Genomic DNA, 12,500 nt, shown 5'->3' with positions numbered 1-12,500 from the left:
AATATATGTATATATAATCTGTATGTTATTTATATATATCTATATATATATATAATATATATATGCACTATATAATATATATAATACTATATCTATATATGTATATATGGATTCATATATACCATAATATATATATATATATTCTAATATATTACTCCTTTTATTCTATTTGCATTTCTAAAAGCAAATTAACAAATGAATTATAACGTAGAAAACCCCCTTGATCTCCAGTGAAACAGATAAATAAGGTTAAGGTAAAATAACGATAACTGCAACATTATTTGAATGCGACGCGTGACCCCTTTTAAAAAATGTAAATGAGACACCAAACTGCAAATAAGGAAATGTTATTCTGGAATAAACTAGACGTGTAATATATTCTTATTTAAACGTAACAAGGACCATGCAGTACTATATGTAGTAAGTGAAAGAGTAATTACTTTCCGTGGACAAATGTCTATTCACAAAAATTGTTTCTATAGCAAGTGAGTGTACCCATTCCGTCAACAATTGCGGCACTATCAGAGATATGGCGAGGCTCGAACCTCGTAAGTGCAGCATTTACCGTCTTGAGGATCGGGCTGAAGTATACTTTCATTCTCCACATATTTATATAGTGGCCAGTGATGAGAATCAGGCCTATAAAATAGTAGATTCACATCAGCCGTGCATTTGATGTCTAGGCCAGTCCCTTACGACGCTCCTGATTGGCTGTTGATAAGCCAATCACAGGGCTGCAAACTCTCAGTCTTTCTCGAGAGTTCAGATAGGCAGGATGCATGTTTAACCTCTCCTGAAAGAAGTATACCTCAGGAGAGGTGGAACATAGATCTAACCCATGTGAACTCTCGAGAGAGGCTGAAAGTTTCCAGCCCTGTGACTGGCTTAACAACAGCCAATCAGGAGCGTCGTAAGGACCTACTAGCCTAGACATCAAATGCACGGTTGATGTGAATCTACTATAGATAATGCCAAATCTAAAGATGGAGTTTATTTCCAGCAGACTATTTATTTTACACGCAGGAAGATCTAAAGATAATGTGTTTCGTTATACAGAGATGGTTACGCATTCTTTTCTAACGAAACTAATGTGTGTGTGTATGTCCAGACATCCAACTGAGGAGCAAAAGAGATTTCTTAGTTCTTTGTTTTTTTCCTCTACTGTCAAGCACTGGAATCCATTTCTAATTTTACTTTACCCTACAAGGAACTAAATAACGCGTATGGGGTGCTCGTCCCATCACCCACTGCATTAAAAGAGTAAGTTCATTTAAACTTGCATACAAGAAGATACAATAACGCGGCGATAAACAAGAAAATGCTCTGTGTAATGAATATTAAAAATGAGCGAACAGAAGGTTCACATATAAAGACTGAGGGAACTATTAATTTCAAATGGCTCTTTTTTCTGGTCTTGGCAGAGACGAGAGATACAATCGACGGTTCAAGTCACGTGATGCGTGTGTAATACAACTTCTGTTCCCTCTCATTTGTGTGTTTTCGTTCATCTCTGTCATTTAAATCTATACATCATTGCTGTTGCTATGAACTGCTCTCGATCGTATACTATCAGACACTTATCATTACTGTTCTTTTTTTATATTGTTACGTGAGCAGGAATGCGGCCTCATTAATATAGAATAAGTTGAATTTTTTCGTCACAATTTCCATTAATAAAACCTACTCAGTATCGCGAAATCATTCGAAATAAAATTTCGATTTCTAATTATCTTGTTTTCTCAGTAGCCAATTATGTTGTTTTAAACTAAAACTCTTTCAGTACAGCATCTAGCAGAATTATTACGTATCCCTCTTTAACTTGGACATTTCCAATATTTAGCTCTTTACAAAAATTCCTCTCATTAGTATTTTCACAACTCCATTACTCATTATAGCTATTTTGTGTCATAGGTCATACCAAATCCTACGGAAAGCAAAACTGACACCTGCTTCTAATTTTCCATTGGCTTCATACCTACAACTTCTTCGACTTGAGCCGTCAAACTATTACTGTCAGCTGCGGAGTTCTGTCTTATATTCAGTATTACTGGAATCAAAGCTATATTTGCAACACGTCATGAATACACGTGATCTGCAGATTGGCCGATCTGTGACCTTAATCTTCTTCTTCCCAGCTTTAGCCCATTTTTATATGGGGTCGCCGTTGTGAATGAGTCGTCTCCATCGATTTCTGTCCTGTGAATCGTTCTCATTAATACCTTTTAATACCATATCGTCCCCTACACTAAATCACTCCATCTCTTACTTAGTCTTCCCTTCTTCCTTCTACCCTGCACTTCCATTTCCATCGTAACAGGTGTCCATACCATCGGAGCCCTCCTTCCTGTATTTTCTTCGATATTTCAACTACCTTTGTCGATCCTCTTTTATATTCATTTCTAATCCTTGCTTCCCTTGTTATTCCCGACATCCATCTCAACATTCTCATTTCTATGACCTTAATAACATCAAAATCATCCAAAAAGACATAACAACTGAAACTATGTTTACCTTACCAATCTACTAGTATGACGCTTTACTGACACGCAACTGTGAACCTGATTACTAGTCTCCTCTAATAATACTTTCTCCAGTTTGCAACTAAATCCATCAGGACGTCCCCAATATTCATCCAATTAAATCTCATCATTATCTTCTCAAATGCCATTAGCCATGTAAAATAGATTCCGATTCACATTCAGGTCTTGCATGCATTTATCCTGATAATTCTGTTCCTCCTTTCGTTCTGTTTCCAGTAGCTGTGTCTGACTTTACGACAGCGATAGTTTTTCAGCTTTTGGGTATATTTTTGGGGTGGGTATTTTTTTAAATGAAATTTATGGGTAAATCAAGTTCCCATAAAGCTACTGCATATATTTGAAATCTCTCCTCTCTCCTCTCATCATCTCTCTCTCTCTCTCTCTCTCTCTCTCTCATCACATGCTCAATTAAGTCACTCACACCACCGTATGAGAAAATTACTTTTACCTCGTTAAGATTATTGCATTACTTGTTATTTGCATAACAAAACAAGAACAAAAACGCCCGGAAAGGAACAGCGTTAGGTGTCTGTCAGCCTCCTGAAAGACAGCGAGTCTGACACGGAGACATTCCCACACTTAGGCGGCTCCTTCTCAAATGATTTCATCAGCTGATTATTCCATCACAACAGACCATTCTCCTCTTCAGCTGACTCGAAGACGATAAGTGACAGAGCTTAAGAGAGAGGAGAGCTGAGAGGGTGAAGGAACGTAGCGAAAGATACATCTCCGCCCCCCCCCCACTCCCCACCCACACTGAAGGGGCAATAAGAGATGGGAAATGAAAGGAAATTCAGATAATGCAATGGAGCCGCGACATTTTTTGCCATTAAAGAACGCTAGACTGTTCGTGTGCATTCGAGTATGCTATTAACAAAGCTGAATGTCTTCGCCACAATTTAATTATATATATATATATATATATATATATATATATATATATTATATATTGTATATATGTGCGTACATATATCTATATGTGTATAATTATAATTATATATATATATATATATATATATATATATATATATATATATATATATATTTGTGTACACACACACACACACACAACAGATTCATAAATAATGTCAAGATCAGGACCAATTCTTTTTACAGAAGTGCACCTCCAATGCATCGGCTTAATGGTATAGAATCTTGATGAAACAGTCCCTTTCCCTGTCGTTCCATTTGTGATTACGCAGCTAATAAGCCTTTTGATACCATCTCAGGCCGTTGAAAGCAGCCTCCTGAGAAATGAATTAGTCTTTTCAGTGATAGGTCAATCCCAATACCATGAAATAACATGGGTAACACTGCAATGTCAGAGTGTGTAGAAGTGTCTGAGAATAAGTGTGTGGGAGCATATTGCAATATAAAAAACTGTCACATAGTGATTTAATCCATAGATGCACAAACTTGCCCATATCTACTAATTTTTTGCTAAGTATTTGGGCCATATGCCGATTTACCAATAAAGATACCCGAGTTGCATTTTACACTGAAATCCATTACAAGGGGAAATTAAGAGCTTATAAAGACAATATCACCACATTAATCTGCAAATCGCTAAAGATCTCTTTCAAACGCATTTGCATAAGAAAGGCTGCTTGGTGGAAAATAAATTTTTCCATAAAAATACTTTACTTTTTAAGCTTTCATAAAACATTTCCTTTAGAAATTTGTCTCAAAGCCCCGACTTCAGTAAATGTAAAAAACTAAATTCCAAAATAGAAATATAAAATCTTAGCAACCCATTTCTTTAAAAGGAAAATCAAGTAATGGGCAAGGCGAACAAGATTTAGAAAAGAAACAGAAATTGCACATACAAAAAAAGGATTCATTATTTCGGTACGAGCTGTACGTACTGCTGCACGGATATGAATCGTCGTGGTATTGCAATGAAACTATTCTAAAAGATTTTGTTGATTTGCGAATAAACCTTCAAGAAGAATACGAAGTGTCAGATGGTAAAAGAGAGTGAGAAATAATACGATATGTGAAAATTACGGAAGTTCCATATGTAAATGAGATAATGATCGGGGGGAGGTGGAGATGACTTGGGCATCTCTGCACTGCCCCAAGGAGAACAGTGGGTGATAATATCAGATGGGCTCTCTTGGCCATTAGATGAGTTAGAAGACCCAGACCTATTTGCGTGAAAACTGAGACGAGAGGCTGAAGATGATTAGGTCTGTGAAAGCAGAGGAAAGAGGAGAATAGTGGGACTCACAGAGTGTCTGCACTGCACTGCGTATTGAGCGTTAACGATGATGATAATAAACTTATAACCAATCTGAAACAGCCTATAAAATATCATCTAGAAATATTTGAGTGATATGACAATACAATACTATCTAAAATCTTGAATTCTGAGATGATGATAACCGAGATTTAAGAAAAAAAAAAAAGTGTGCGTTTGCCCTTTTAGAGGTAAGAAAAAACTGATTGCGTGTGAAGTAGGACTTTTTTAGGGACAATTCTTAAGGATTTACTGACAGTGTTCATCTTTTTCAATTTTTTTTTTTTTTTTTTTTTTTTTTTTTTTTTTTTTTTAATACTGGTGTAACATTTGGGCCCTCACTAAAATCAGGTTGTTTTGGTTACAGTAAAGAAAAGTATCTAAATGAAGTAATTCCAAGTGAAAGATACTGAAATTAAACCTTGATATTTCACATTAATGGCACTCCTGCTGCATATACACGCTTACAGTTTCACATATAATACTGTTTATCAAATTAGCACACATATACAAATACAGTATATAAATATTTGACACACAAGAGAGAGAGAGAGAGAGAGAGAGAGAGAGAGAGAGAGAGAGAGAGAGAGAGAGAGATTATTGTAAGTGAGACAAAACGAAAACAGAGATTCATTTTACTTTCATGTTTGTTTTAATCAATTATATGAATATCAAAGGACCAGCGGGAGTATTTCTCAAATGAATATGTCCATTAAAACAGAAGCAGAGTACGAAAAAAATTACATTTTCATATTATGGTACGAACTAATTGTAGCAGTGACATTAGTATTACTCTAGCAGTAGTTATGAGCCATTTTCTCCAGTTCCACATGAGTGTGTGAGAATTACGAATAATAATAAGTGAAAACAATAGTAAGAGCAGTAGTAATTTTCCTCTTCCTTTATGAAAACCGTCATCATCGTTAATAACATTTAGTTTATTGGGAATAATGCTCGTATTATGATCATTAATGCCATTAATAGTGGTAATAACGGCAGTACTCCGGATAATGTAATGGGTAGGTCTTGTATTGGGCCTTGGCTATGGTAATTTGCAAGCTACTCTAACACAGGCTCCCCCCCCCCCCCCCCGGCGGCCCAACGCCTCGGGGGCGGGTAGGGGCCTTTTACTTAATCATTCACAAATTAAGAGTACCGAAGGTGTCTGTGTTATTCATTATGTGATTCGTTAGTGTATTTATTTCTATTTGTGATGGAGTGAAATTGTGCCAAGATTTCCTCAAACCCAACTAATAATATTACTTTATTTGTTATGCGGTGGAGCTAACGAATGTAGTCTTATATAGCAATAACACAGACCAACTCCATACCACTTGCGTTATAGACACACGCAGAGGTGAAATCCACGGAGAAAGAATATAATGCGACACTGCCACGGAAGTTTAAGTAATCACAAAGATCCAAGTCCGGGTATCGTTGCAGAAACTCAGTAATAGACCTATAAAGGTCACTATTCGTACTGACTTACAACGAAAACAAAGTGCTACCTTAGAAAATAAAAGTCGGGAAGAGAAGGAAGTAATTTTTTTTTTCCACTAAGATGGAGTATGTATAAAATGAGCAGTATAAACAAGTTTTTTTTTTTTTTTTTTTTTTTTTTTTTTTAATTCAAGTCTACTGTATACGTGAATTTCCGAGTAACATTTCAGATGAGTTGCAAGGCTAATAGGCTGTATTCGTAAACATGGGCCAGCTATTAAATAAAGTAAAATATATACTGTTTAAAAAAAGTTGGGATGATAAATATATTTCCAAACGTACTGGCAAGACAACTTGCATAATCTCGCTTACTCGTGGGGAAGGTGTTAGTATTAGCTGGAGTCGTCGTCAAACAGTTAAAAAATGCCAGGTATATAGGTCAACCTTATCTCGTTTGTATACATAATATAATAAAAAAGAAGTTCGATCACATTCTTCCATTATTCCATATTGAAAAAAGTATCAAAGCAAGATTCAAGCCTCTAGTCACATCCACACTGCAAGGCGAACAATCGATTATATGTTTATGGAAAAGTGACAAGGATTTGTTCGTTAATCTCGGTCGCTGACAACTTTATTGAAGAATGAGGAGTAAACGGTTTAACGGTTAAACAGGAGGAAGTCAGGATAAATCGAAAAATGTCAACGCTACACATCACTTGTGCATCACGGAAAGCCCCCCCTGCTGAGTTGGCAATTTAATAGACTAAAATTGTTCGTAAAGGGACTCGATATTTTGGCATACGTTGTACATAATCTACGTAATTCTGAAATACATAGACGAAGATGGGAGCCGGGTAGTAATCTGCTGTCTGAAACTAATAAAGTCTCCATAACTTCGGAAGTTAAAACGTAACCCAGACAACTACTGTGCATTTCAGGGCCGTGACTAATTGATTTTCGTCGTTAAAATATCACCAAAACATTGGATATGGATCATATATTGGAAAGAGCTATTTGAAGCCACAGCCTAATTGGCAAAAATATGCAGAGATATCTAATTTTGATAATTAAGGCACTTATCAAAGTAAATCAAAGAAATTTAAAGGGAAACTTAGCTAAATCTAGCAGGCTCGTACATAGAGGCTAATATAACGTCATTACTAAAGACCCTCCCACTCATTGATACTGTAGTGACGTACGTTACTAGATACCCCGCCCATATACTTTATGAATGAAGAGTCGGATGTTAGTAGTAGTAGGAACAGTAGTATATGGAATTCTTTTATTGTTTCACACATCCAAACTCACAAGTAGAGTACAATTAAGGAATGGGCATTAAATGAGAATATTAATTTTGTAATACAGTTCCATGGCGCAATCCAAGTTTCTGTTGATTTTAAATATACACCGAGTCTTAAACAGTCTCTGTGAAAACCATTGTTACCCTGCATTTTCAAGGATATGTGAAGTATCGTTCTGATACCCGCGAAATTTGCCAAACGGTGATAGGGTCTATGTAGATAAAGACCAGTATTTAGCCAATGAATAAAAATGCATTATTTAACATACTTTGTTTTTCCTACGCATACGGCCACATAAGGTGTTAATAATTATATTATTAATCATAATGATAATATTTACATTAATATTCATTACTGTTATTATCATTATTCTTGTTAATAATATTATAATCATCATCATTATTGTTATTATTCATACTTCGACATCAGGGAAGAGGGCGATAGAACATATATAAATACATATGCGTATACATATACATATAAACACAGATATGGTACATACATAAATGCATATACATATAATATATATACATATATATGTGTGTGTGCGTGTGTGTAAGGAGGTCAGTAAAATAGGCAAGTTGTTTTATTAGTCAAGCAAATTCGGCCATTGTTTATTCTCGGTCTGAAAAATTAGAAATACCTTGATATAAACAAAATATTTGTATATATCTCTTTTTCATACTCGTCATTCTAGTATAATCCCTATAAAGGTCACCTTTGTCCTCTTTTCTAAAACGTTTGGTGTTTGTGTATCGTCTTATTAATCACTTACCCATTAATAATTAGCATATGACGCATAGGATTCTTTCTTTGTTCCATACTGCAAAAAACACGCAACACGAAAGCTGTCTTGAAGCCATGAGGACAATTTGCTAGGCTTGTCATAGGTGAAGGAGCAGTCACGTATACCGTGGCTTTCACCAATGACGATCGGCTGCCCCCGCCCTGTTGTCGGCGGTATTTACTATTATGTAAAGTTACCAGGTACATTAGGGCAAAATATCGTACCAACCACCTCTAAATGATCGTATTTTCTTTTCAATTTGATTGTATTTCACCATTTCCAAAAGTCTTGTATAGCTGATAGTCAAAAGGTGAATAGAAATAGTCATAACTGCTATGTATTCCTACAGTCAACATAAAACTGTAAAATGAAAATAGTGATATTGCCATATGTATATTTACCAAATCCCCTTTCTATAATATTGTCATATGTATGTATACCAAATTCTTATTCATTACCGTGGTATCACCAATGGAAACCGAAATATTATCGTCATTCTCAACAGTAATTTGCCTACCCTTTCCTTTATCACTTATTTTAAAAGTGTTTAATATTTGTGATTCACACTACTGGGAACTCTGCCATTACATCTGATGTCACAGTTTACGCCACAACTAGCCTCTCTCTGGGTGTCTACTAAATTTAGCTAATTTTCCCCTTAAATTTCTTTGATTTACTCTGGTAAGTGACTTAATTATCCACATTAGACATTACTGCATATTTTTGCCAATCAGGCCGTGGTTTCAAATAGCTATTTCCAAAATACGATCCATACCAGATACTTTGGTAAGATTTTATCGACGAAAATCGCTTAGACACAGCCCTGAAATGCACAGTAGGCTAATTTAAAACAAGATTAACAATGAACTATACGGGATCATTTCTTCATCTCAGTGACGTCAAAACATGTGATAAACCCATCAGTTTTGTGGCAAGCAAACAACTGCAGTGATGCCTTATAAGATCGAAATAATTTATATATAGCCATTGAAGATTAGAAAGTATTGGCGATTTCGAGCAAACTGTCACAATAAGGGAAAGGTAAAGTGGATTGAGAGAGAGAGAAGAGAGAGAGGAGAGAGACGAGAGAGAGAAGAGAGAGGGGGGAGGGAGGAGAGGAGGAAGGGAAGGTGGGGGGCGCGGTTGCTTCGTCGAACGGAGCAGGATGACGATAATTATACGAAAGTAGGACATTCAGACTGTTTACAAGTTGACGAACTACTTGTCGGAACCAAATGGACCACGATAATCAGGATTCTCCCGATCAAACTAACGAAAGCAACACTGAAATTTACTGCAGTTACTTGACACAAGTACACCGAAGGTCCATACATATCTAAGTAAGTTAAGCATCGTACAATCGGGGTCAATAAACACGTATTTCCAACTGCCTACACCGAATTGTCATGTTTTATAGTTTAGGATCTTAAATAGTATTTATTTTACTTTTTTATTTTGTTTATCTTTTTTATTTCCATTTTAATTTATTTTCTTTCTTTTCAATTTCAATTTCCATGGTCATGTAGCGTTCTGCTTTTCCAACATACTAATAATAATAATAATAATAATAATAATAATAATAATAATAATAATAATAATAATAATATAATAATAATAATAATACCTGCCTGAAAATGCTTGTATATGTGGCTCCTAGGTCATCTCAAATAACAAATTTAGTGACTTTTAAAGACAAGTTTTCAAATTTTGGGTTGTATCATAGACAACGTACAAGTATAAGTCTCGGGTTTGCATTTCCTTTTCAAGCCAGTCATTTGGTATATTTTATCCGTGTTTTCAGCTTTATCTTCTTTCCCCTGTTCTTCCCTCAAACTATGGCATTCTTTTCACAGCCATTCTACTTCAGTCATAAAGCTTCATGTTCATAACAAATGATAAACAAAAAGTTTAGATAAAAAGATGCGCATTGATGAAGGTGATGCATAGTATATGATTACGTAGCAAATGGGATACGATAGAAAACATAAAAAAATTTTAAAATCAATATTTACATATTCAAAGGGAAACTAATTCAAATATATTGTTTATGCGCTAATGTCTAAATGAATGTTGTTTACAAGCAGGATGTACACATACACACATACACACACACACACACACACACACACACACACACACACATATATATATATATATATATATGATATATATATATATATATATATATATGTGTGTGTGTGTGTGTGTGTGTGTGTGTATGTGTGTATGTGTACATCCTGCTTGTAAACAACATTCATGTAGACATTAGCGCATAAACAATATATTTGAATTAGTTTCCCTTTGAATATGTAAATATTGATTTTAAAATTTTTAAAATCGCGTGCAGGATATGTGATAGGGGCTTTTCTTATATTTATGGATTTTTTATTTGTAAGGACTGCAGCCAAGGGATTCAGTATCTTTATATGAATAATATGTTAAATTCGCAAAATTGCAATGCACTTTATAGGTATATATTTATTTGAGTCATGCATTTAGACACGTATATATATATATATATATATATATATATATATATATATATATATATATATATATATATTATATATACGTGTCTAAATGCATGACTCAAATAAATATATACCTATAAAGTGCATTGCAATTTTGCGAATTTAACATATTATTCATATAAAGATACTGAATCCCTTGGCTGCAGTCCTTACAAATAAAAAATCCATAAATATAAGAAAAGCCCCTATCACATTATCCTGCACGCATCATACTCTTAAAGTCTAGACTACACTCACTGATTCTGACGATCTTTCTAGCTGTCACCTGACCTAATCTACATAACATCGTGTGTACATAGTATTTCTGAAATGCCTACACATAAAAATTCCATTTTACAAAGTAATGCTTCTCTGCATACTGTTTCAAAGTATGTTTTTAAATAACGTCTCTACAAATTACCAATCTGTAGATATGTTTTTTGTGAGAATTCATTTTTTATTCAACACAATTCAAATGTATTGACATTTGGGTACTTTCAAATATTACAATAATTTCTCCTTACGATGTTTCATATTAAGAAAAAGAAAACCTGAGAGGGTTTTTATTTAGATTTTAAAATATTTCACATAATGGATACGAGCGCTCTACTGCATCCACTTAACATGCAAGCTGCTAACTTCCATTAGAATACACTGAAAAAGCATGCTGTAATAAAATGCGTTAGAGTCAGTCCAGTTTCATCTACGGGAAAATTAATTCCTACTCATCGTTGTATATATACAGGCTTTACGGGAGCGCGCGCACACACACATACTATATATATATATATATATATATATATATATATATATATATATATATATGTGTGTGTGTGTGTGTGTGTGTGTGTGTGTGGTGTCTGTGTATACACACATACAAGTTTATGTCAGTCATTTCTCGGTATAATGTGGTACGGATCCCACAATAAGCTGTAGGTCCCGTTGCTAGGTAACCAATTGGTTCCTAGACACGTAAAAATATCTAATCCTTCGGGCCAGCCCCCCTAAGAGAGCTGTTAATCAGCTCAGTGGTCTAGTAAAACTAAAATATACATACTCTTTATGTCAGTCAGTTTGCTAAGTAAAGGACGTGAGACGAAAGATCTTGCAGGTACGCCAGTATTCCACTTTCCTTCGTGGCTTATACCTTTATTTATGCATTCATTACGTTCAAAACTTTCGTGATTCAGTTAACCACACATGTACATGGTATATATATATATATATATATATATATATCTATATATATATATATATATATATATATATATAATATATTACACACACATTTATATACATTATATGCTCTTTTCTGGAGCCCCAGATTTAAAATTTACGTTCCTGGAGAAAAAAAAAAAGTTTCTTCGCGTATTCATATCTAGATTGACCGATGCATACGATATGGGAACGTAACTTTCACATAATGGCAACATAAGTTTCACATAATGTGCCTCATCATGGAAATGTGTTTCTCCAAGCGGTCACACGGGAGTTCTAAATGCCCCTTCAGACGGCAGGGGATTTTGGCCCCTATTTCTGGCGACGAAAAAGACCTGATTTGATTAAAAACGTCGCCGTTTGTAAAGGATAAGAATTAGCCATTTTCGTCATAATGGTAGATAACGACGGCAATAACTTAAAAAATTCTGCGACTTAAATGACTGAAGGAAAATATCCAAT

At 34.8% G+C, this 12,500-nt stretch overlaps 1 protein-coding gene and 1 long non-coding RNA gene across 3 annotated transcripts in view; one reads left to right on the top strand and one right to left on the bottom strand.

Annotated features, from left to right (window-relative positions):
* LOC135195605 (uncharacterized) overlaps positions 1-12,500 on the bottom strand; it is a 411,580-nt gene that overhangs the window by 76,944 nt on the left and 322,136 nt on the right. The window lies entirely within an intron of this gene.
* Positions 1-12,500, top strand: part of LOC135195604 (lachesin-like) — a 320,890-nt gene that overhangs the window by 170,453 nt on the left and 137,937 nt on the right. The gene's annotated exons all lie outside the window — the stretch shown is intronic.

The sequence above is a fragment of the Macrobrachium nipponense genome, chromosome 16 (genome assembly GCF_015104395.2).
Source record: "Macrobrachium nipponense isolate FS-2020 chromosome 16, ASM1510439v2, whole genome shotgun sequence".
Classification (NCBI taxonomy): domain Eukaryota; kingdom Metazoa; phylum Arthropoda; class Malacostraca; order Decapoda; family Palaemonidae; genus Macrobrachium; species Macrobrachium nipponense.
The sequence above is the reverse complement of the archived record's forward strand: the minus strand, read 5'-3'. Positions and strand labels throughout refer to the sequence as shown.